Source organism: Hevea brasiliensis, chromosome 14 (assembly GCF_030052815.1).
Source record: "Hevea brasiliensis isolate MT/VB/25A 57/8 chromosome 14, ASM3005281v1, whole genome shotgun sequence".
Lineage (NCBI taxonomy): Eukaryota > Viridiplantae > Streptophyta > Magnoliopsida > Malpighiales > Euphorbiaceae > Hevea > Hevea brasiliensis.
Window position 1 is genome coordinate 50,652,865 of NC_079506.1, and position 21,494 is coordinate 50,674,358.

A 21,494-nucleotide genomic window follows, 5' to 3' on the forward strand; every position below is an offset into this window, starting at 1 on the left:
GAATAACTAAATAATACATAAGAATTCAACTAGCAATTTTCACCATGTACTTCCACTAATGTATCAACACATTAAATCAATATTTACATTCTTGAAATTAACATTCTTCCATGGAATTCAAGGCTGCCAAAAATTGCAATTTGCCAAGGCCTTCACTACTTCATGCAAATCCCCAATTCACATGTTTAATCACATATATACATGACATTAATTCACTAACTCTTCAAATTAGTTTAATCAATCTTAATTCCTATGAAATTTATATAAGAATAACTCAATACCTTCCACTTCCATGGCTGCCCAAAATTGAATAATTCAATAACTCATCAAATCCTTGAAATTTCTTTACCAAATTACTCATCTCCACCCTAATACAAACTCTACTTAAGAAAGGGGAGAAAATGGACACTTACCTCTTTTGAGCTTTCTTAAAACCTCACCAAATCCTTTCCTTTTTGCTCCCTACAATCTGCCCACGGTGTGTAGAGCAACTTTAATGAAGAAACTTAGAAGAAATGAGGGCTTGATAATGGTGGAGTGAAGCTCCTTGCATGGCCGTCCATGGTGGTTTCTATGAGAGAGCAATTCGGCTAGTGAAAAATGAGGAAGAAGATGAAGTTTGTGCTGTCCTCGTGTGGCTTTATATGGCCACTAAAAATTGGTTTAATTTAAGATTTCTTTTAATTGCACTTTTGCCCTTAACTTTCCTTAAATTACATTTTATCTTCAATTTCATTTTTCATTAAATTTTCAAAATATAATACCATTTATTTTTCATGGACATTTAGGTCAAAAGTCAACTTGAGGTGTCAAGTGACCAAAATGCCCCTCTTCGGGTTGTATTTTCGATTTTTCGGTAACACCAATTTAATCCCTAATTTTTCGATTTCTAAATTTTTCATTTTTATTTGTACTAATTAACTAAATTTCTTTGACACTTTCAATATCAATTATACCTCAGTAGGCCTTTAATTTGGTCTCAAAAATTATTTCCGAGGGTTCCCTGCGGTCCTGGGGTTGGCAATTGCCTTCACCGTAACTTTCTAGTGAGATCACCCATCGCTACGGTTCTGGCTCGTTTAACCTAGTTTCATTTCATCTCTTTTATTTTTCCTTAATTTTTCTTGTATTTTCTTATCATTTATTTCATCATTTTATGCTTGCTCACTATCATTAAAGTATAGTTCCAGACATTCTGACTTGTCAGGACAGACATAGGTCACCGAAGCAGCAGAATGTATGGACTACGTAAAGTGAGGGTGTTACAAAAACATTTCATATGAAGAGCTTGAAGCCTAATTATGAACTTAACCCAACCAAATTGCTAGCCAAAGTTACCTAACCAAATTGCTAGCCAAAATTAAGTCAATGAATCTAACAGAACATGAATAGTCACGTGAATAGTAATTTTTGTATGGCCATAACTTTCTCTAGAAAACTCCAATTTAGGTGATTCTTAAACCGATGGAAATCTAAAACATAGTAGAACATTTCATATGCAGAATGTAAGGCTAAATTATGAACTTAATCAAATTGTTGGACAAAGCTAAGTCACCAAATCTGCCAGAATCAGCCCCACGTGAATGATAATCACTTTTTTTGTCATAACTTGAGCTACACAACTCCAAATTAGGTAATTTAAAAAGGAAAATAAATTTAAGACCTAGATGAACAATTTTTATGAAGAACACTCCATCAAATTATTATGGGAACTAGGTAAAAATCGAGTTCAAAGATTAGGATACCAATATGTCCAAAAGTCAAAACTCTTTGAAAATTTACCAATCTAACTTAGGGAGGCATTAGACATTTATGAAATGAGTTTTGACAATAGTTGGGAGGAGTATTAAAATATTATACTTGTGTGCTTTCAGTAGAAAATGAAGTTGGGATGGACAAGGAGAAGTAAGTAACGACAGAGAATTATTGAAGATTTGTGCACAACTAATCTTTTTCTTTGTTTTAACCTTGTAAATTGATTTGAATGAGTTTGATTTGAATAAGTTTATTTTGAATGAGATATGGTTTTTCTCTTGTATTTGAGAAATTTGTGTGTTGCCATCCCTTTATGGGTTTTATGATGATTTGAATATGTTTATTATTTTGCAAATGTGATTATTGATTTAGAAACTCTTAAAAATTATTTTGAAATCACAGTTAGCATGACAGTCCCTTCGAAACTCCCCAGTAGTAACGGCTACTCAGGGTTTGATATTTGATATGATTATGTCCCCCCCATTAATAACAGTTAGTAGGGTGAGACTATATGAGTACTCATTAGCTAGCGAGCCCTTCCCTCATTAATAACGGTTAGTGAGGTTAATATTACTTTTTCATGGTGTACAATACGGCATTAATTATAAAATTTTATGTCATGGTCTAAACTGTGTGTTAATATTAGCAACACTTATGCTTTGTGAATGGCGATTTGTAAAGTATGATTTCTTATTCGAAATGTGATTTCAATAAATGATTCTTATAGACATAGAAAGTTTTGTGATGCTATCATGATTATGCACATATGTGATTTCTTGTATTTTAATAAGTTGTGTTTTACCTTAAGTTTTAAAGTTATTAGTTGTGCACTACTGAGTGATATACTCAGTGATAGCTTATTTATGCTGTCGCAGGTAAGGGAAAGGAGAAGGCTGCTAAGTGAGAGACTTAGAAGTAGTATTTTGGTTTTGATTATGGGTATATATCGTAGGTATACCCCTGTAATTTCCTTTTGATGTATTTTGTACCTATATGTATGGATGTACGGACATTGAGCAGTTTGTATTTAAAAGCATTATATTGCTATCACATTTTGAGTTTGTAACTATTTGTATTTTATTTTAAGACTTATGCAAAACGTATCTTTTGTAATATAAGTTTATTTCCTCTAATGAATGTCTACTTGATATGTAATTGAATTTTTAACTATTCCCATACAGTTTTCCGCAAAAGAATTGATAAAATAAAAAAAAACTATGTTATGTTTAAAATCCCTTATAGCATATTTAATGGGTTATCAGTAGGGGTAGCTCGGTAATTCATTAGGTATGCTATGGGAACATGTCATGCCTTACAAGGGATAAGGTGTGACATGTTTTAGTAGTATCAGAGCTTTGGTTTTCATACAAGTTTTGAAATTGCATATTTGAAAATTTTTTATAAGTACAACTACGCAATTGTCATTAATTGATACATATAGTGCATTACATCATAAATATGGACTAATGGAGGGAAATCTCTTTGTGTTGGTGTAACACCCTCACTGTAGCAATTCCGTACGTTCTACTATTTCGATGACCGGTGTCAGTCCGGACAGTTAGAATGCCTACAAAAATATTTAGACTAGAGTGAGGAGTCATAAATAACTCAAATAATGATAAGAAAAATTTAGAAAAAATTTTAGAAATAAAATACAACCAAGTTAAATGAGCCGGTGCCCTGGCGATGGGTATCCCAGTGGGAAGTTGTTGTCCTCGCAGCTAGGAGCCCTAAACCCAGGAGAAAATTCACGAAATAATTTTTGGGATTCCAGAGAAGAGTCATTGAGGTTTCTATAGCATTATAATGCCAAGAAAATGTTTAGAAAAATTTTTAGATCGGTGCAGACGATTTTGGCTTAATAAGCCAAACGGAGAGCATTTTGGTCATTTCGTCTTCAGAGATGATTTTTGGCCGACTTGTCCAATTAAATAAATTATTATTATGACATAAAATGTGAATAAATATTACTAAAAATTTAATTGAAAATGATTATAAAAGAAAGAAAAAGAAAAATGAAATATAAGTAGATTAATGACATCATGCATGAGGTAATTAAAATTGCTAACCAATGGGAAATGGACAAGCCTCTTAAAAGGGATAAAAACTAAATAAAAATGAGACAAAAATGAAAAAAAAAATTTGCTTCATCTTCCCCAATCTGCCGAATCAAGAGAGAGAGAGAGAGAGAAAAGGAAAAGAAAGAAAGAAGGAGAAGGAGATGAACAGTAGCAGAAACAGGGGTTCAACAGGGGCAGCATGTTTCTCTTCTGTCCAGGTGAGTTTGGCTTAACTTATACCGTCAATTTTTGGATATGTTTGAGGTATGTAGGTTTAGAAGTTATGGTTAAAATTTGGTGATTGTTCAATGGTTGGATTTAGAGAGATATATTGTTGAACACAGGCTGTCTGCAAGTTGAATTTTGAATTTTAGCTACTGAAATTTGAGAAAAATAAATAGTTATGATGTTTATAAAATTATGAAATTTGGTACAAATGATATTTGGGATGTTAAGGCTATTGTGTTAAAATTTAGTGAATTTTAGACTTGTGGTTTATGAGATATAAATTCTTTTGCATGAGCTGTCTGAGTAAGACTGATTTCTGTAAAAATTCAAATTTTGAAGGGTTGAATGAATATTTTGATATCTCATGATATAGAAATGATTTGATGCTAAAATTTTTACTGATATTGTATATGGATGTCTTGAATATATGGTTAAAATTTGGGATTTATCTGACTATTAGATCATTATATATAAATTTGAATGCACAAGTTGTCAGATTGGGTATTAATGGTTTGTGGATTTGAGATTTATAATAGGAGTTTGGTCCAATTTAAGGGGAAATGCTATTGAATTTTTATTGGATATTTAATTTGGGAAAGTGAAGTTATAATTGATTATGATTATTATGATTCTAGGAGAAATCTTGAAGAATAACAAGCTCAAGTTTGGTTTCAAAAAGGTAGTGCTAATTCATCCTTAAAACTTTGTTTATATATCATATAAAGTATGAAATGAGGGTGAAATTAAGAGAATTGAAACAAGTTTTGCATGAATAAATTCCACCAATTTCGGTAGCCTTAGGATACATTAGGGTTTCATTGATTAGATTGAGTTACAGTTGTACATGGCTGCCATTGAACATAAATTTGATGCTTTGATTCATTGATTGCATGTATATGGAGAATTAAAGTTGTTGGAGTTAGGGTTTAGGTAACAAATTTATGATTTTGCTCATGTATTGGTGAAAGGAAATTCTAATGGTCAATTAGTGACCATTTGGTTGTGTTTGAGTAGGCATTGAAGTGAATTGTGCCATGGGAATTGAGGTTAGAGGCGCTGCCTTGAGTGACCTGCAGGTCTGGATGTGAGTCCAGTAAGGTTGGACAGCTTTAACTTGACTTGTGTAGGTTCAATTGGTTCAAGGCCAATCAGACATGAAATTAGACACATAATGGCACAACTTTGATGTAGGAAACCTGTCCAGAAAACAAACTTAGGATGCCCTAAAAATTGACCAAATCCGAGTAGCACCAATTCTACCTGGACAAAATGACTAAATGAATAGTGTTCATTCATTTAGTCATAACTCAGTGTAGGAAGGTCCAATTGACCTAAACTTTATATTAATGGAAAGCTGAGGCAATTTGGAACAACTTTTATGTTTAACACAAACTCTAATTCTAGACTTAACGAAATGAAATTACTGGCCAAAGTTGAACTACCAAATCTGGCAGAATGGTATTCTGCCCAGAATTTCTAGGTAGATACCAATCCAACCAACCTTGCTCAATGCGGCATATCTTGAGCTAGAAAACTCCAAATGGGCTAATTCAAAAAGTGAAATGTAACTAGACACAATAAAAAACAACTTTGATTAAGAACACTTGGCCAAATTCTCACTATAGAATGGCCTAATGAAACAGTGAACTCTAGCACCCAAAAACTGAAATTTGGATTATTCTCCATTGGTTAGACGTATGGATTGGCAACTAATGCCAACACTTTCGGGAATCAAAATGTGATAAATCTATGTGATTAAAACTCATGTAACTATTATGTATGAGAAAGTCAATATTTTGACTTAAATGACCAAATGAATAGTAACCTTACATGTTAAGTACAAATATTCAAGAAATAACTTTGTAATATGCCCTAGTAGGCCTAGTGTAACACCCTCCCGGTAACTACTCCGTACATCCTACTATTCCGGTGACCAGTGTCGGTCTGGGCAGCTAGAATGTCCGGAAAAATATTTAAACTAAAGTGAAGAACCATAATCAACTCAAATATTGATAAGAAAAATTTAGTAAAAATTTTAGAATTAAAATACAACCAAATTAAACGAGCCGGTGCCCTAGCAATGGGTAACCCAGAGGGAAGTTGCGGTTCTCTCAACTAGGAGCCCTAGACCCGGGGGAAAAATTATAAAATAATTTTTGGGACTCCAGAGAAGGGTTATTGAAGTTCCCATGGCATTAGAATGCCAAGAAAATACCTAGAAAAATTTTTCAATTGGTACAGACAATTTTGACCCGTTAAGCCAAACAGAGGGCATTTTGGTCATTTCGCCTTCAGAGGTGATTTTTGGCCGACTTGTCCAGTTGAGTAAATAATTAATATGACATAAAATATGAATAAACATTACTAGAAATTAAATTGAAAATGAGTAGTGAAGAAAAGAAAAGAAAATGAGGAAAAATACTTATTTATGACATCATGATGATGTCATTTAAAAGCTATAACCAATTATAATTAAACAACCAATTCATTAACTAATAAAAGAGATAAATGAAGACCAAAATCATCAAAAAGCCAGCAGCCATCCCCTTTCCTCAAGTGCAGCCGAAACACTTGCATGCCCAAACCTCCATTGACAACTTCAATCAAAGCTCAATTTCCCTCTTTATTTCACCTTAAACCCTAGACACCTTTCACCAAAAACTTGTCTATACCTCTTGGGAAGTGTTTGGCAGCCAAGAAAAGGAAAGAAAGTGAAGTTTTGAGCTTGGGAAAAATCTGCCTACAAGAGGTTAGTGCACCTATCTATTTAAAACTCTTATTTTCTATGTTAGGGACTTGAAATCAACATGAACTTGTGACTTAAATGAACAAAAGTTAAGTGTATGTAGCCCATAGATTTCGGCTGCCCCTAAGTAAGGAACAAGATTGAGTGTTTTGATGGACTTGGAGTGCACTAGAGATTATGTTTAAAGTATGTAAATATAAGTATAATGGATTAGTTAGTTAATTAAAGCATGTTGTGAAAACTCATATGGGAATTAGGGTTTTGAGAAGTGAAAATTTGGCTTGGCTTAGGAAATTGTTAGAGAACATTTTAATGGTCAATTAGTGACCATTTTAGGTAAGTTGACCATAATTTGGACTGAAATATAGCATGGCAAAGTGAATGAGTATGCTGCCTAGGGACAGTAGCAAGGGTGGCTGTGATTTCAGCCCACTTAGACAGCCATAACTTTGGCTGTGTAGGTCCAATTGGTGTTTGGAGAATTGCACATGAAACTAGACTTATAATGGCACATTTTTGCTGAAGAAACCATGCCCAAAAGACCAAAGAAAGTGGACCAAAAGTTGGCCCCAATCCGGGTACCCTGCAAGCCAATTCCGTAGAATGACCACCATAACTCACTGTAGAAATGGTCAATTGACCTGAAATTTTTACAGCAACAATTTAAGACATAGATAAACAACTTTCATGAAGAAACCTACCCCAAATTATGACCAGAACCTAACCCAAATGGCAGTTACAGTCACTGTTCATGGTACTGTAGATTTGGTAATTCTGCAGTTTTTCCAATCCGGCCAGCTGTGGTTTTTGGACCATATCTGGAGCTACAAAACTCCAAATGGAGTGATTAAAAAAAAGAAATTCAACTAGACAAAATAAGGAACAACTTTTATGTTTACCAATTCCTCAAATTTCCACTATAACAGTCCCTAATGGAACAGTAAAGTTATGGTACAAAATCTGAAAATTCTGCTCCTTTGGTTTAATGCTTAGAAATGGTATTAATGCTTAATGCCAACAAGTTTTAAATACAAAATGTGGTATGTTGGGAGTGCCAAAACCAATGTACCTATTTTCTACCTAAAAGTCAACATTTTTGTTGACCAATGAGGTGAATAGTGATACCAAAACTTGAAATTCACAAATTGAAGAATTTAAAAGTTTCAAATGCCCTAGTATACCTAACAAGATTGGTTTGGATAGTTTGGCATGCCAATAGGGTTCGATTAGCGATCGCACATGGCAATATGCCATTCAGTGATTTTATGGCTTTTAGCCATTCGACCTTGTATTGAGATTTGGCCTTGTGCTCGATGTTATCACGACTTGTTAGCCGTTACATTTGCACCGAGATGCATATGTGACCGATGGTGTGACGGCCTGAGGTACTAGATACCCAGTGCCAGTTTACCCGTTTATCCAGTCCAGTCGTCTAGTATAGGTTACTTGAGCAACCAAATGAATGAAAATGGACAAAATTAAAGAAATAAATGAATATAACAGATACAAAACAAATAAGATATATACATTAAATACATATTTATTTTCTGCTATTTTCTTGTATTTTATTATTGTACCACTAAGCATCATTGCTTGGCGCGTTGCTTTTGCCACGTGTAGGTTCTGGAGATACTGATCGTGAGCCTAGTAGACCGCAAACTGGGTGAGTCCATCCTGCAGCTCTGCACAGTGTCCGTGTCACCTCACCTTCTACACTGCATTGGTAGGACACTAGGTTTCATTTTGGTACTTTGTAACTAACTTTTATTTTCTCATATGTAGTTGAACTTATGAAATGTATTTTGATGATCATGTAAATAATAAGAATTGTGTTTGTGAATGGAAAAGAGAATGTTTATTTGTAATTTATACTTGATTATCACATGTGATGGATGATTGAGAACTTAAATTGAAAATTGTTGAGATTATGATATTGAAGTTTGAGAATGATTGAATATGAATATTGGAAGTGTTTTTACAGGTTCCGAAGAACTGTTTTCTCCATTTTTAGCCGGTACTCTACCGGATTTTCTTTAAAATTTTCGGAACTTCAAATAAATAATAATTTTGATAAATGGCTTAAATAAATTATATTTCATAAATTATATTCAAAATTATGACAAAAATTAATTAAGGTAAAATAGAGTGTGCCGGTACACCGTGTGACATATCTTATCCGGATATACTGTAAACGGGTAAGGGGTGTCACATTTAGTGGTATCAGAGCACGGTTTAGGCGTTTCTGGGCCTAGATTGAGTCCATACCATGCATTGCATTTGTAAGAGTCGAGGTGACACTAATGCAGATCTGTTTGTCTTTGTTAAATAGGATATGGACCCTACATCTCAGAGAGCAGTCGAGGAGGAAGTGGAGAGTCATACTCCACCTGCAGCAGCTGAGACTGGGGGTAGGGGAGAACCTACTCCACCAGCCCAAGCAGAGCCTGCTCAGCCTCCACAGGCCATGTTCCAGCAAATGGCCGGCTTCTTCAGACAAATGGCTGGAGTAATGCCACCACCACCACCACCAGCTCCACAGCAGAAATCACACCTGGAAAGGCTAAGAAAGTTTGGAGCAGTGGACTTTTTCGGTAAGAGAGAAGATGACTCTATTGCAGCCGAGAATTGGTTAAACAGAACGGGAAGAGTTCTAAAACAACTCCACTGCACCCTAGAGCAAAACCTAGAGGCTGCCATATCCCTGTTGCAAGATGATGCCTACGAATGGTGGGATAGTGTGTCCAGTGAAGTGCAGCCAGAAGTTATAACTTGGGACTTCTTTCTCTCCGAATTCAAGAAGAAATATGTGGGTATTGTATACCTGGAAGAGAGAAGAAGAGAGTTTATTAACCTGAGGCAGAGACAGTTGTCAGTGGCCGAGTATGAGAAGGAATTCGTCCGATTAAGCCGCTATGGAAGGGAGATAGTCCCTAATGAAGCTGAAAGATGTAAGAGATTTGAAGAGGGACTAAATGACAACATAAAGATCCAGCTCACTGCCTTGGGAATCACAGAATTTACCAAGTTAGTGGAAGCTGCAATAAAGGTTGAAAAAGTAAGAATCAGTGAAGCGGACTGGAAGGGATAGGCGAGAAGAGGGGCCCGGGTTAGTCTAGTTCATCTCCTACACCTGGGAAGAGGTTCAAGGGTCCATCTGCATAGAGTTCAGGCCAGCCACACGGTCAGGGTCAGTCTCAGGGGCCCAGGCCACAGTTTACCCCTAGGAGAGGTCAGTCCACACCATCAGTGGGCAGCTCTCTAGGGATGGGGTTCAGGGGACCAGCCCCAGCAACTTCTGCATGTCCACACTGTTTAAAATGGCATAAGGGGGAGTGTTGGAGAGTGACTGGTGCCTGCTTAAGGTGTGGGTCGACAGAGCATCAGCTGAAGAACTGTCCATGCAGAACTACTACAGCTGCTCCAACACAAGCGAGCACCTACTCCGCACCACGGAGGGTAGAAAATGCGGCAAATCGAGGCGGTGGGATCATCTCGAGGCCTGCATCGAGCCAGCGAGAGGCTCGATAGCAGAACACTGCGAGCTTACGCCATTAGAGCTCAGGAGGAGCAAGATGCCGGGCGTCATCGAGTGCGTTCTCCCTCTACAATACACCTGTGCATGCATTGGTGGATCCAGGATCCACTCATTCATACATCTGCATCAACCTACCCGTAGAAAGGGGGATACTAGTAGGGGAGAGTGACCAAGACATTCTGGTCACTAATCCATTGGGCCATAGTGTAGTGGTGAACAAAGTATACAAGGGTTGCCCGTTAAGGATTCAGGGGTATGAATTCTTGGCAGACCTGATTGAGTTGCCCTTCCACGAGTTTGACGTGATTTTGGGAATGGACTGGTTGTCACGTCATCAAGCAATAGTTGATTGTAAACTGAAGAGGATTTCTTTGAAAACTTCTGAGGGTAATGAGATCACAGTTGTGGGAGAAAGGAAAGATTTCTTGTCCAATGTCATCTCAGCTACAGTTGCAAGAAGAATGATGAGAAAAGGCTGTGAAGCCTACCTAGCACATGTGGTGGATACTAGGCAGGCTAAGCCAAACTTGAGTGATATACCCACAGTAAGAGACTTCCCAGAGGTATTTCCTGAAGAATTGCACAGTTTACCACGAGAAAGGAAGTTGAATTTGCTATTGAGACAACTGCAGATGCACCCATTTCCATTGCTCCTTATAGGATGGCACCCACTGAATTGAGGGAGTTGAAAACTCAGTTGCAAGAGTTACTTGATAAGGGGTTCATACGCCCCAGTGTGTCACCATGGGGAGCTCCAGTGCTGTTTGTAAAGAAAAAAGATGGGACTTTGAGGTTATGCATCGATTACCGGCAGTTGAATAAAGTGACTGTGAAGAACAAATATCCGTTGCCTAGAATTGATGATCTGTTTGATCAGTTGAAGGGAGCAGGAGTATTTTCCAAAATTGATCTCAGATCGGGGTATCATCAGTTGAGGGTGAAGGATGTAGATGTGCCAAAGACAGCATTCAGGACCCGATATGGGCATTATGAGTTTCTAGTGATGCCCTTTGGCCTAACAAATGCACCAGCGGCATTCATGGACCTTATGAACCGTACCTTCCATCCACACTTAGATCGGTTCGTAGTGGTCTTTATTGATGATATTTTGGTGTATTCCAAGACCAGGGAAGAACATGATGAGCATTTGAGGATTGTTCTGCAAACCCTGAGAGAAAAGGAGCTATATGCTAAGTTATCCAAGTGTGACTTTTGGTTGAATGAGATTGCATTCCTTAGACACATATTGTCAGCTGATGGGATTAGGGTGGATCCCAAGAAAATAGAAGCAGTGATGGAATGGAAGCCTCCCAGAAATACAACTGAGGTCAGAAGCTTCTTGGGGCTAGCTAGGTATTACAGGAGATTTGTGAAGGGATTTTCCTTAATAGCTGCTCCAATGACCAAGTTGTTACACAAGAATGTTATATTTGACTAGAATAACAAGTGTCAGACCAGTTTTGAGAAGTTGAAGGCTATGTTGACAGAGGCACCAATGTTAACACAGCCAGTGTCAGGAAAGGACTTTGTGGTCTACAGTGATGCCTCACATAATGGGTTAGGGTGTGTATTGATGCAAGAGTGGAAGGTGGTCGCTTATGCTTCCAGACAGCTAAGGCCACATGAACAGAACTACCCTATCCATGATCTAGAGCTTGCAGCAATTATCTTCGCACTGAAGATATGGAGGCATTACTTGTATGGTGAAAAGTGCTACATTTACACAGACCACAAGAGTCTGAAATACTTGCCAACCCAGAAGGAGCTCAACCTTAGACAGAGGCGATGGATTGAGTTCCTGAAGGATTATGATTGTGTAATTGACTACTATCCTGGGAAGGCAAATGTAGTTGCTGATGCTTTGAGCAGAAAATCCATGACAACTTTGAGATCATTGAATGCCCGTCTAACTTTGATTCGAGATGGAGCTATTTTGGCTGAGTTGTAAGTGAGGCCAAACCTGCTACAGCAGATTTTAGATGGGCAGAAAGTAGATGAGAAGCTAATGGCTATTATGACCAAAATCTCAGAGGGAAAAGCAACTGATTATGGGGTGAAAGCAGATGGGTGTCTGTATTACAAAGGAAGACTGTGTGTACCAGATAATGGGGAATTGAAGGCCAGTATTCTAAAAGAGGCACACACCAGTGTATATGCTATGCACCCAGGAAGTACAAAGATGTATCATGATCTGAAGCTTCAGTATTGGTGGCCTGGTATGAAGAAAGACATAGCTGACTATGTGACTAAATGCTTGACATGTCAGCAAGTCAAGGCAGAACATCAAGTTCCATCAGGTTTGCTACAGCCTATACGCATACCTGAATGGAAATGGGATCGGGTCACCATGGATTTTGTAAGTGGTCTACCTCTCACCCAGAAGAAACATGATGCAGCATGGGTGATAGTTGATAGATTGAAAAAGTCAGCACACTTTCTGCTAGTTAGGACTGACTACTCACTGGAGAAGTTAGCAGAATTGTATATCAGTGAGATAGTTAGACTGCATGGAATCCCACTTTCCATCATATCTGATCGAGACCCAAGGTTTACATCGAGATTTTGGAAGAAGTTGCATGAGTCCTTGGGTACACAACTCCACTTCAGTACAGCTTTCCATCCTCAGACCGATGGGCAATCAAAAAGAGTAATCCAAGTAAACAATTGAAACTAATGGAATTGATACAAATATTGAATTGAAATGATAACAATAACATGAAATATATGTCAGGTTCTTGAAGATATGCTGAGGAGTTGTGTCATTGAGTTTGAGGGAAGTTGGGATAGATACCTCCCACTGGCAGAATTTGCATACAACAATAGCTACCAAGCTAGCATCCAAATGGCTCCATATGAAGCACTATATGGGAGGAAATGTAGAACTCCAGTGTGCTGGACTGAATTGGGCGAAGACAAACTGGTAGGGCCAGACCTGGTGAAACAGACTGAGGAGAAGGTAAAACTAATCAAAGCTAATCTGAAGGTTGCCTCAGATAGACAGAAATCCAATGCCGACTTGAAGAGAAAAGAAATAGAATATGCGGTTGGTGACAAAGTATTCCTCAAGGTATCACCGTGGAAGAAAGTATTGAGGTTTGGAAGGAAAGGTAAGTTAAGCCCTAGGTTCATTGGCCCATATGAAGTCATTGAACGTGTGGGTCTAGTGGCCTATAGGCTAGCTTTACCTCCAGAGCTGGATAAGATCCACAATGTGTTCCATGTATCTATGCTCAGAAGATACCGCTCAGATCCTTCACATGTCATCTCCAGCTAAGAAATTGAAATACAATCGGATTTGACATATGAAGAAGAACCCATACGGATCCTAGCTCGGGAAGTAAAAGAATTGAGGAACAAGCAGATTCCACTGGTGAAAGTGCTTTGGAGGCACCAAAACACCGAGGAGGCAACTTGGGAAAGTGAAGAGACGATGAGGCAATAGTTTCCTCAACTGTTTGCATCAGGTAAATTTCGAGAACGAAATTTAAATTAGAGGGGAAGAGTTGTAACACCCTCCCGGTAACTACTCCGTACATCCTACTGTTCCGGTGACCAGTGTCAGTCCGGACAGCTAGAATGTCTGAAAAAATATTTAAACTAAAGTGAAGAACCATAATCAACTCAAATATTGATAAGAAAAATTTAGTAAAAATTTTAGAATTAAAATATAACCAAATTAAACGAGTCGGTGCCCTAGCGATGGGTAACCCAGAGGGAAGTTGCGGTTCTCGTAACTAGGAGCCCTAGACCCGGGGGAAAAATTATAAAATAATTTTTGGGACTCTAGAGAAGGGTTATTGAGGTTCCCATGGCATTAGAATGCCAAGAAAATACCTAGAAAAATTTTTCAATCAGATGCATAATTTTGACCCGTTAAGCCAAATGGAGGGCATTTTGGTCATTTCGCCTTAAGAGGTGATTTTTGGCCGACTTGTCCAGTTGAGTAAATAATTAATATGACATAAAATATGAATAAACATTACTAGAAATTAAATTGAAAATGAGTAGTGAAGAAAAGAAAAGAAAATGAGAAAAAAGGCTTATTTATGACATCATGATGATGTCATTTAAAAGCTATAACCAATTATAATTAAACAACCAATTCATTAACTAATAAAGAGATAAATGAAGACCAAAATCATCAAAAATCCAGCAGCCATCCCCTTTCCTCAAGTGCAGCCGAAACCCTTGCATGCCCAAACCTCCATTGACAACTTCAATCAAAGCTCAATTTCCCTCTTTATTTCACCTTAAACCCTAGACACCTTTCACCAAAAACTTGTCTATACCTCTTGGGAAGTGTTTGGCAGCCAAGAAAAGGAAAGAAAGTGAAGTTTTGAGCTTGGGAAAAATCTGCCTACAAGATGTTAGTACACCTATCTATTTAAAACTCTTATTTTCTATGTTAGGGACTTGAAATCAACATGAACTTGTGACTTAAATGAACTAAAGTTAAGTGTATGTAGCCCATGGATTTCGGCAGCCCCTAAGTAAGGAACAAAATTGAGTGTTTTGATGGACTTGGAGTGCACTAGAGATTATGTTTAAAGTATGTAAATATAAGTATAATGGATTAGTTAGTTAATTAAAGCATGTTGTGAAAACTCATATGGGAATTAGGGTTTTGAGAAGTGAAAATTTGGCTTGGCTTAGGAAATTGTTAGAGAACATTTTAATGGTCAATTAGTGACCATTTTAGGTAAGTTGACCATAATTTGGACTGAAATATAGCATGGCAAAGTGAATGAGTATGCTGCCTAGGGACAGCATCAACGGTGGCTGTGATTTCAGCCCACTTAGACAGCCATAACTTTGGCTGTGTAGGTCCAATTGGTGTTTGGCCAATTGGACATGAAACTAGACTTATAATGGCACATTTTTTCTGAAGAAACCATGCCCAAAAGACCAAAGAAAGTGGACCAAAAGTTGGCCCCAATCCGGGTACCCTGCAAGCCAATTCTGCAGAATGACCAAGCCATAACTCACTGTAGAAATGGTCAATTGACCTGAGATTTTTACAGCAACAAGTTAAGACATAGAAAAACAACTTTTATGAAGAAACCTACCCCAAATTATGACCAGAACCTAACCCAAATGGCAGTCACAGTCACTGTTCATAGTACTGTAGATTTGGTAATTCTGCAGTTTTTCCAATCCGGCCAGCTGTGGTTTTTGGACCATATCTGGAGCTACAAAACTCCAAATGGAGTGATTCAAAAAACGAAATTCAACTAGACAAAATAAAGAACAACTTTTATGTTTGAAAATTCCTCAAATTTCCACTGTAACAGTCCCTAATGGAATAGTAAAGTTATGGTACAAAATCTGAAAATTCTGCTCCTTTGGTTTAATGCTTAGAAATGGTATTAATGCTTAATGCCAACAAGTTTTAAATACAAAATGTGGTATGTTGGGAGTGCCAAAACCAATGTACCTATTTTCTACCTAAAAGTCAACATTTTTGTTGACCAATGAGGTGAATAGTGATACCAAAACTTGAAATTCACAAATTGAAGAATTTAAAAGTTTCAAATGCCCTAGTATACCTAACAAGATTGGTTTGGATAGTTTGGCATGCCAATAGGGTTCGATTAGTAATCGCACATGGCAATATGCCATTCTGTGATTTTATGGCTTTTAGCCATTCTGACCTTGTATTGAGATTTGGCCTTGTGCCTGATGTTATCACAGCTTGTTAGCTGTTCTGTTGCACACCGGGAGATGCATATGTGACCGATGGTGTGACGGCCCGAGGTACTAGATACCCAATGCCAGTTTACCCGTTTATCCAGTCTAGTCGTCTAGTATAGGTTACTTGGGCAACCAAATGAATGAAAATGGACAAAATTAAAGAAATAAATGAATATAACAGATACAAAACAAATAAGACATATACATTAAATACATATTTATTTTCTGCTATTTTCTTGTATTTTATTATTGCACCACTAAGCATCATTTCTTAGCGCGTTGCTTTTGCCACACGTAGGTTCTGGAGATAGTGATCGTGAGCCCAGTAGATCGCAGACTGGGTGAGTCCATCCTGCAGCTCTGCACAGTGTCCGTGTCACCTGACCTTCTACACTGCATTGGTAGGACACTAGTTTTCATTTTGGTACTTTGTAACTAACTTTTATTTTCTCATATGTAGTTGAACTTATGAAATGTATTTTGATGATCATGTAAATAATGAGAATTGTGTTTGTGAATGGAAAAGAGAATGTTTATTTGTGATTTATACTTTATTATCACATGTGATGGATGATTGAGAACTTAAATTGAAAATTGTTAAGATTATGATATTGAAGTTTGAGAATGATTGAATATGAATATTGGAAGTGTTTTTACAGGTTCCGAAGAACTGTTTTATCCATTTTTAGCCGGTACTCTGCCGGATTTTCTTTAAAATTTTCGGAACCTCAAATAAATAATAATTTTGATAAATGGCTTAAATAAATTATATTTCATAAATTATATTCAAAATTACGACAAAAATTAATTAAGGTAAAATAAAGTGTGCCGGTACACCGTGTGACATATCTTACCCGGATATACTGTAGACGGGTAAGGGGTGTCACACCTAGTGTAATTGGTTTGGATAGGTTGGCATGCCAATAGGGTTCTGATAGCAGTACTGCGTATGATGTATGGCTCCATGCCATTATTTGATATGATAGCCTATGGCTATACTGATTATGACGTTATACTTGGCTTCATGCCTTATTGCTTTTATGGCTTATTAGCCATTCTGTCTGCACACCGGGAGACACATTGTGACCGATGGTGTGACAGCCCGAGGTACCTAGTACCCAGTGTTAATTTACCCGTTTATCCAGTCCGGTCAATTTGTATAGGTTACTTGGGCATGGAAAATTATAAACGTAATTGAATTGATTATTAAAGAAAGTAAGGAAATTAAATATCAAGATAAAGAACAAGAATGATTACAATAAAAAGAGGCTCAAAAATTATCAAGAAAATGATTAATAAAATGCTAGAAAGAGTTAGTATCATAAAAATATTAGCAACTGAAAATATTAGCAATTAAATAAATGAGTAAGAATAATTAAAATAAATTAGATTAGTTATTTAGCAGAAAAAAAAATTGAAATGAATTGGAATGATATTAATATTTAATTATTATGAAAGAATTGAGCGCTTTTGAAAAGGAATAAATTAGAACAGAGGATAGTTAATACTAGAAGTATTATATGAAATTATATTAAATTCCAGAGTATCCAAATTTTGATCCATTTCTTTCTTTATTTGTATACTATTTTCTTTGTTATATTATTGCATCACTAAGCAGCAATGCTTAGCGCAATGGATTGTTTCCTTTGTGCAGGTACTGATGGTAAAGCCCAGGGAATATTAAATAGGGATTTTAGAGTTCTGATCTGCAGAGTATTTAAGGTTGTCACCTCCTCAGCAATGCATGTAGATAGGGCCCATATAAGTTATTTTATATATTTTATAAATTATGTAAATTATGAACTTGTATAATTAGTTTATAAATCATGTAAATTTATGTAATTTGAAAATTTTTACATACGAATTGAGCATGAATGGAAATATATGGAAATGATTATGAAATTGAAATTGTAACATCCTCCCTGTACGTGTTCTGTAAGTTCTGTTGCTCCGGTGACCTAATATCAGTTCGGGCAAATCAGGATGTCTAAAACTACACTTCGATGATAGTGAACAGACATATAATGATGAAATAAATAAAAAGAAAATACAAGAAAAATTAAAGAAAAATGAAAGAGAGAAAATGAAACTAGGTTAAACGAGTCGGCACCGTAGCGATGGGTGACCGCACTGGGAAGTTACGGCGAAGGCAATTGTCGACCCCAGGACTGCGGGAAACCCTCGGAATTAAATTTTAAGACATAATTAAAGGTTTATTGAAATGTAATTGACACTAGAAATATCAAAGAAAAATTAATAAATTAGTATAAAGAAAAACGAAAAATCGAGAAATAGACATAAATCGGTATTACCGAAAAATTGAGAATACAACCCGAAGCGGGGTATTTTGGTCATTAGACACATAGAGTTGCCTTTTGACCTCAATTTCCATTAAAAAAAATAAATGATATTATACTTTGAAAATGGCATGAAAAATAAAAATGAGATACATAATGTAACTAAAGAAAGAATGGTGGTTAAAGTGTAAATGGTGAAACTTTAAATCATTAAACATTAAACAAATGGTTTAGTGCTCCACTAACTCCTAATTTGGGACACATAAGGGACTTTGGGATAGCAGATCCCACTCATTTCATCATCTTCTTCTACAATCTTCTTCTTGCCGAAATGGAGCTCTCCACCAAAACCTCCATGGATGCACACATTAAAGCTTTCTCTCTCCATCATCAAGCCATAATTTCTGCAATTGTTCTTCATTAAAGTTGATCTACACATCTTGGGAACCCTTTAGGTAGCAAAAAGTAGAGTAAATTCCAAGGTTTTATCAAGGTCAACTTGAGGTAAGTGTCCAAATCACCCCCCCCCCCCCTACCCTTGCTTTAGTAAACTTCATGTTTAGGTTGAGGTGAGTTGAATGGTGAAGAGAATGGAAGAATTTATTAAGTTATGGTATTGTTCAATTTTGGCAGCCATAAGAACCTGTGTTTCTTGAGTTTTTCTTACCTCTAATGGATGGAAAATAATATTGATTTAGTCATTTTAAAGTTGTAGTAATTTAGTTTCCATGTATATGTACATTGAGTACTTGAAATTAAGGGTTTGGAAAGTAATTTGTATACCTTAGTAAACTGCCACTTTTAGCAGCCTTTAAATTCATGAATTAGTGTTTAATTTCATGAATTTCCTTAATGAATTATGGTGATGATGAATTGAGGGCAGTGTATGTAAAGTAATGGTTGGGAGGTATATGTTATAATCAAGTATTTTCATGTATATATTATGTTGAATTTAACTTTGCAAATTAGGGTTGTATAATGTACATGGACCACTTGTATATTCTGCCCAAATGGACATGATTGAGATATGATGAATGGTATAGAAGTGTTATGAATGTATATTTGTAGTTTTGGGAGGAGGAGAAGTGTCATTTGGAAGGGTTCTGTGTGCAGATTTTGTATTGTGAAGGCAGTAGATAAATTGAACCATAAGTGACAATTGGTGACCCTAATTGGTATAAGGCCAATGGGAGGTGAAACTAGACACAAAATAGGCCAACTTTCATGTAGAAATGTTGCCAAAATTCTGCCTAAAAATTGACCTTAAAAATGACCTAATCCAGAATTGGTAAGTGCAAGCCCAGATTTTTGACCATATGAACAGTAGTCACTAAGATGACCATAACTCACTCAAAACAGGTCCAAATGACCTGAAATTTTTACCATAGAAATTTTAGAAATAGAGCTACAATTCTTATGAAGACACCAAAGCCCAAAAATAGCCAGAACCAAGTCAAATTGCTTACACAAATTCGGGTACCAAAACTGCCAGAACTGAATGTGACCTAAAATTGATCAAATTTTGCACTAAAGATGCAATCTGTCCAGTTTTAGTAAATTGACCATATCTTGGTCTATACAACTCAGAATGACCTAAAATTTGTGCCAAAAGTTCAATAATACATAGAGCTACAATTTTTCTTCTTTGACCAGAAGCTAAAAACTAAGAAAAATAGGACATTAAGCTAGACCAATTTAGCACACTAAAACTGAAAATTTGACATTTACATACAATGAAGCTTGAAGTAATTTGGCAATGAATGCCAACTTGTGAAAAGGGTAAATTGCACTATATTGGCAGCATATTGAATTACAAATTGTGACATGTTGATGTTAGAATCAACTTATCCATATTATCTAAAAAGGTCAACATTTACATTGACTTGTGAATTACATGATAACTAGTAAACTCAAAAAAAAAAAAATGAAGAATCTAACAATTAATTTGTAATGTGCCCTAGTTTGCATAGTTGATTAGTTTGGATAGATTAGCATGCCAATAGGATTCTGACAGCTGTTCTGTAAATGGCTTTATGCCATACTGTGTTTTTACGGCATATTATGGCGCACTGTGACTTTAATAGCCTACGGCTATACGGATTGTGTTATTATACTTGGCTTATCGCCGAATTGACTATATGGCTTTTTAGCTACACTGTTTGCACACCGGGAGACACTCTGTGATCGATGGTGTGATGGCCCAAGGTACTAGGTACCCAATGCCAGTATATCCATTTATCCAGTCTAGTCAGTGTCAATTGACTATATAGGCTACACGGGTAGTTACATTAACCATTATTAAATTCCAATAGCTAAATTCAATTTATTGACATATAGTATCACCAAAAATTAGCAAAATGAAAGGTTAGCAAATAAAAGTAAAAACAGCAATTGCAAAGAATAACGATGTCATAAATTCATAAACAATTCATTTATTTTATTTTAGCATATATATTTCTTTATATTTGGCACCACTAAGCAGAATTGCTTAGCGCGTTGCTTTTGCTATGCGTAGGTATTAGAGACACAGCTGGGGAGCCCAGCAGACCTACGACCGGGTGAGACATCAGATCTACACAGGAGTTCCGAGTCATCTACACTACACTGCATACATGGTAGGACTTAGGATCTTGTGTAATGACTATCAGTTGTATTTTGACATTTTGTTATGTAATTTGTATGTTCTAAAACTTTAAGGTTTGTGATAAAACTCCTATGGAGAGTGTTTGGATGAATGTAAGTTATGTTGGATTGTATTTTGAAACTATGAAATTTTGAGATTGAAAAATTAGTTGGAAGATTCAGATTATCATATTGAACTGTTTTTAACAGGTTTAGAAGGACAGTTTGTCCGAAATACTGACGGCACCTTGTCGAATTTTTATTACCATTTTTGAAAAACTTATTTTATTAAAGTATGAAAATAGAATCAGCATGATATGAATTTTACATAAAAGACTTCTTAAAATCAAATTGAGTACAGGAAATGAGATGATCACAGACTAGGTGCTTCAGCACGCCGTGTAGCACGCCTTGCTCGGCTATATTGTAGACGGGTGAGGGGTGTTACATTTAGTGGTATCAGAGTACGGTTTAGGCGTTTCTGGACCTAGATATATTGCATATCATGCATTGTATTGTAAGTGTTATGATGACTCTAATGCAGATATTTTGATTTGTTA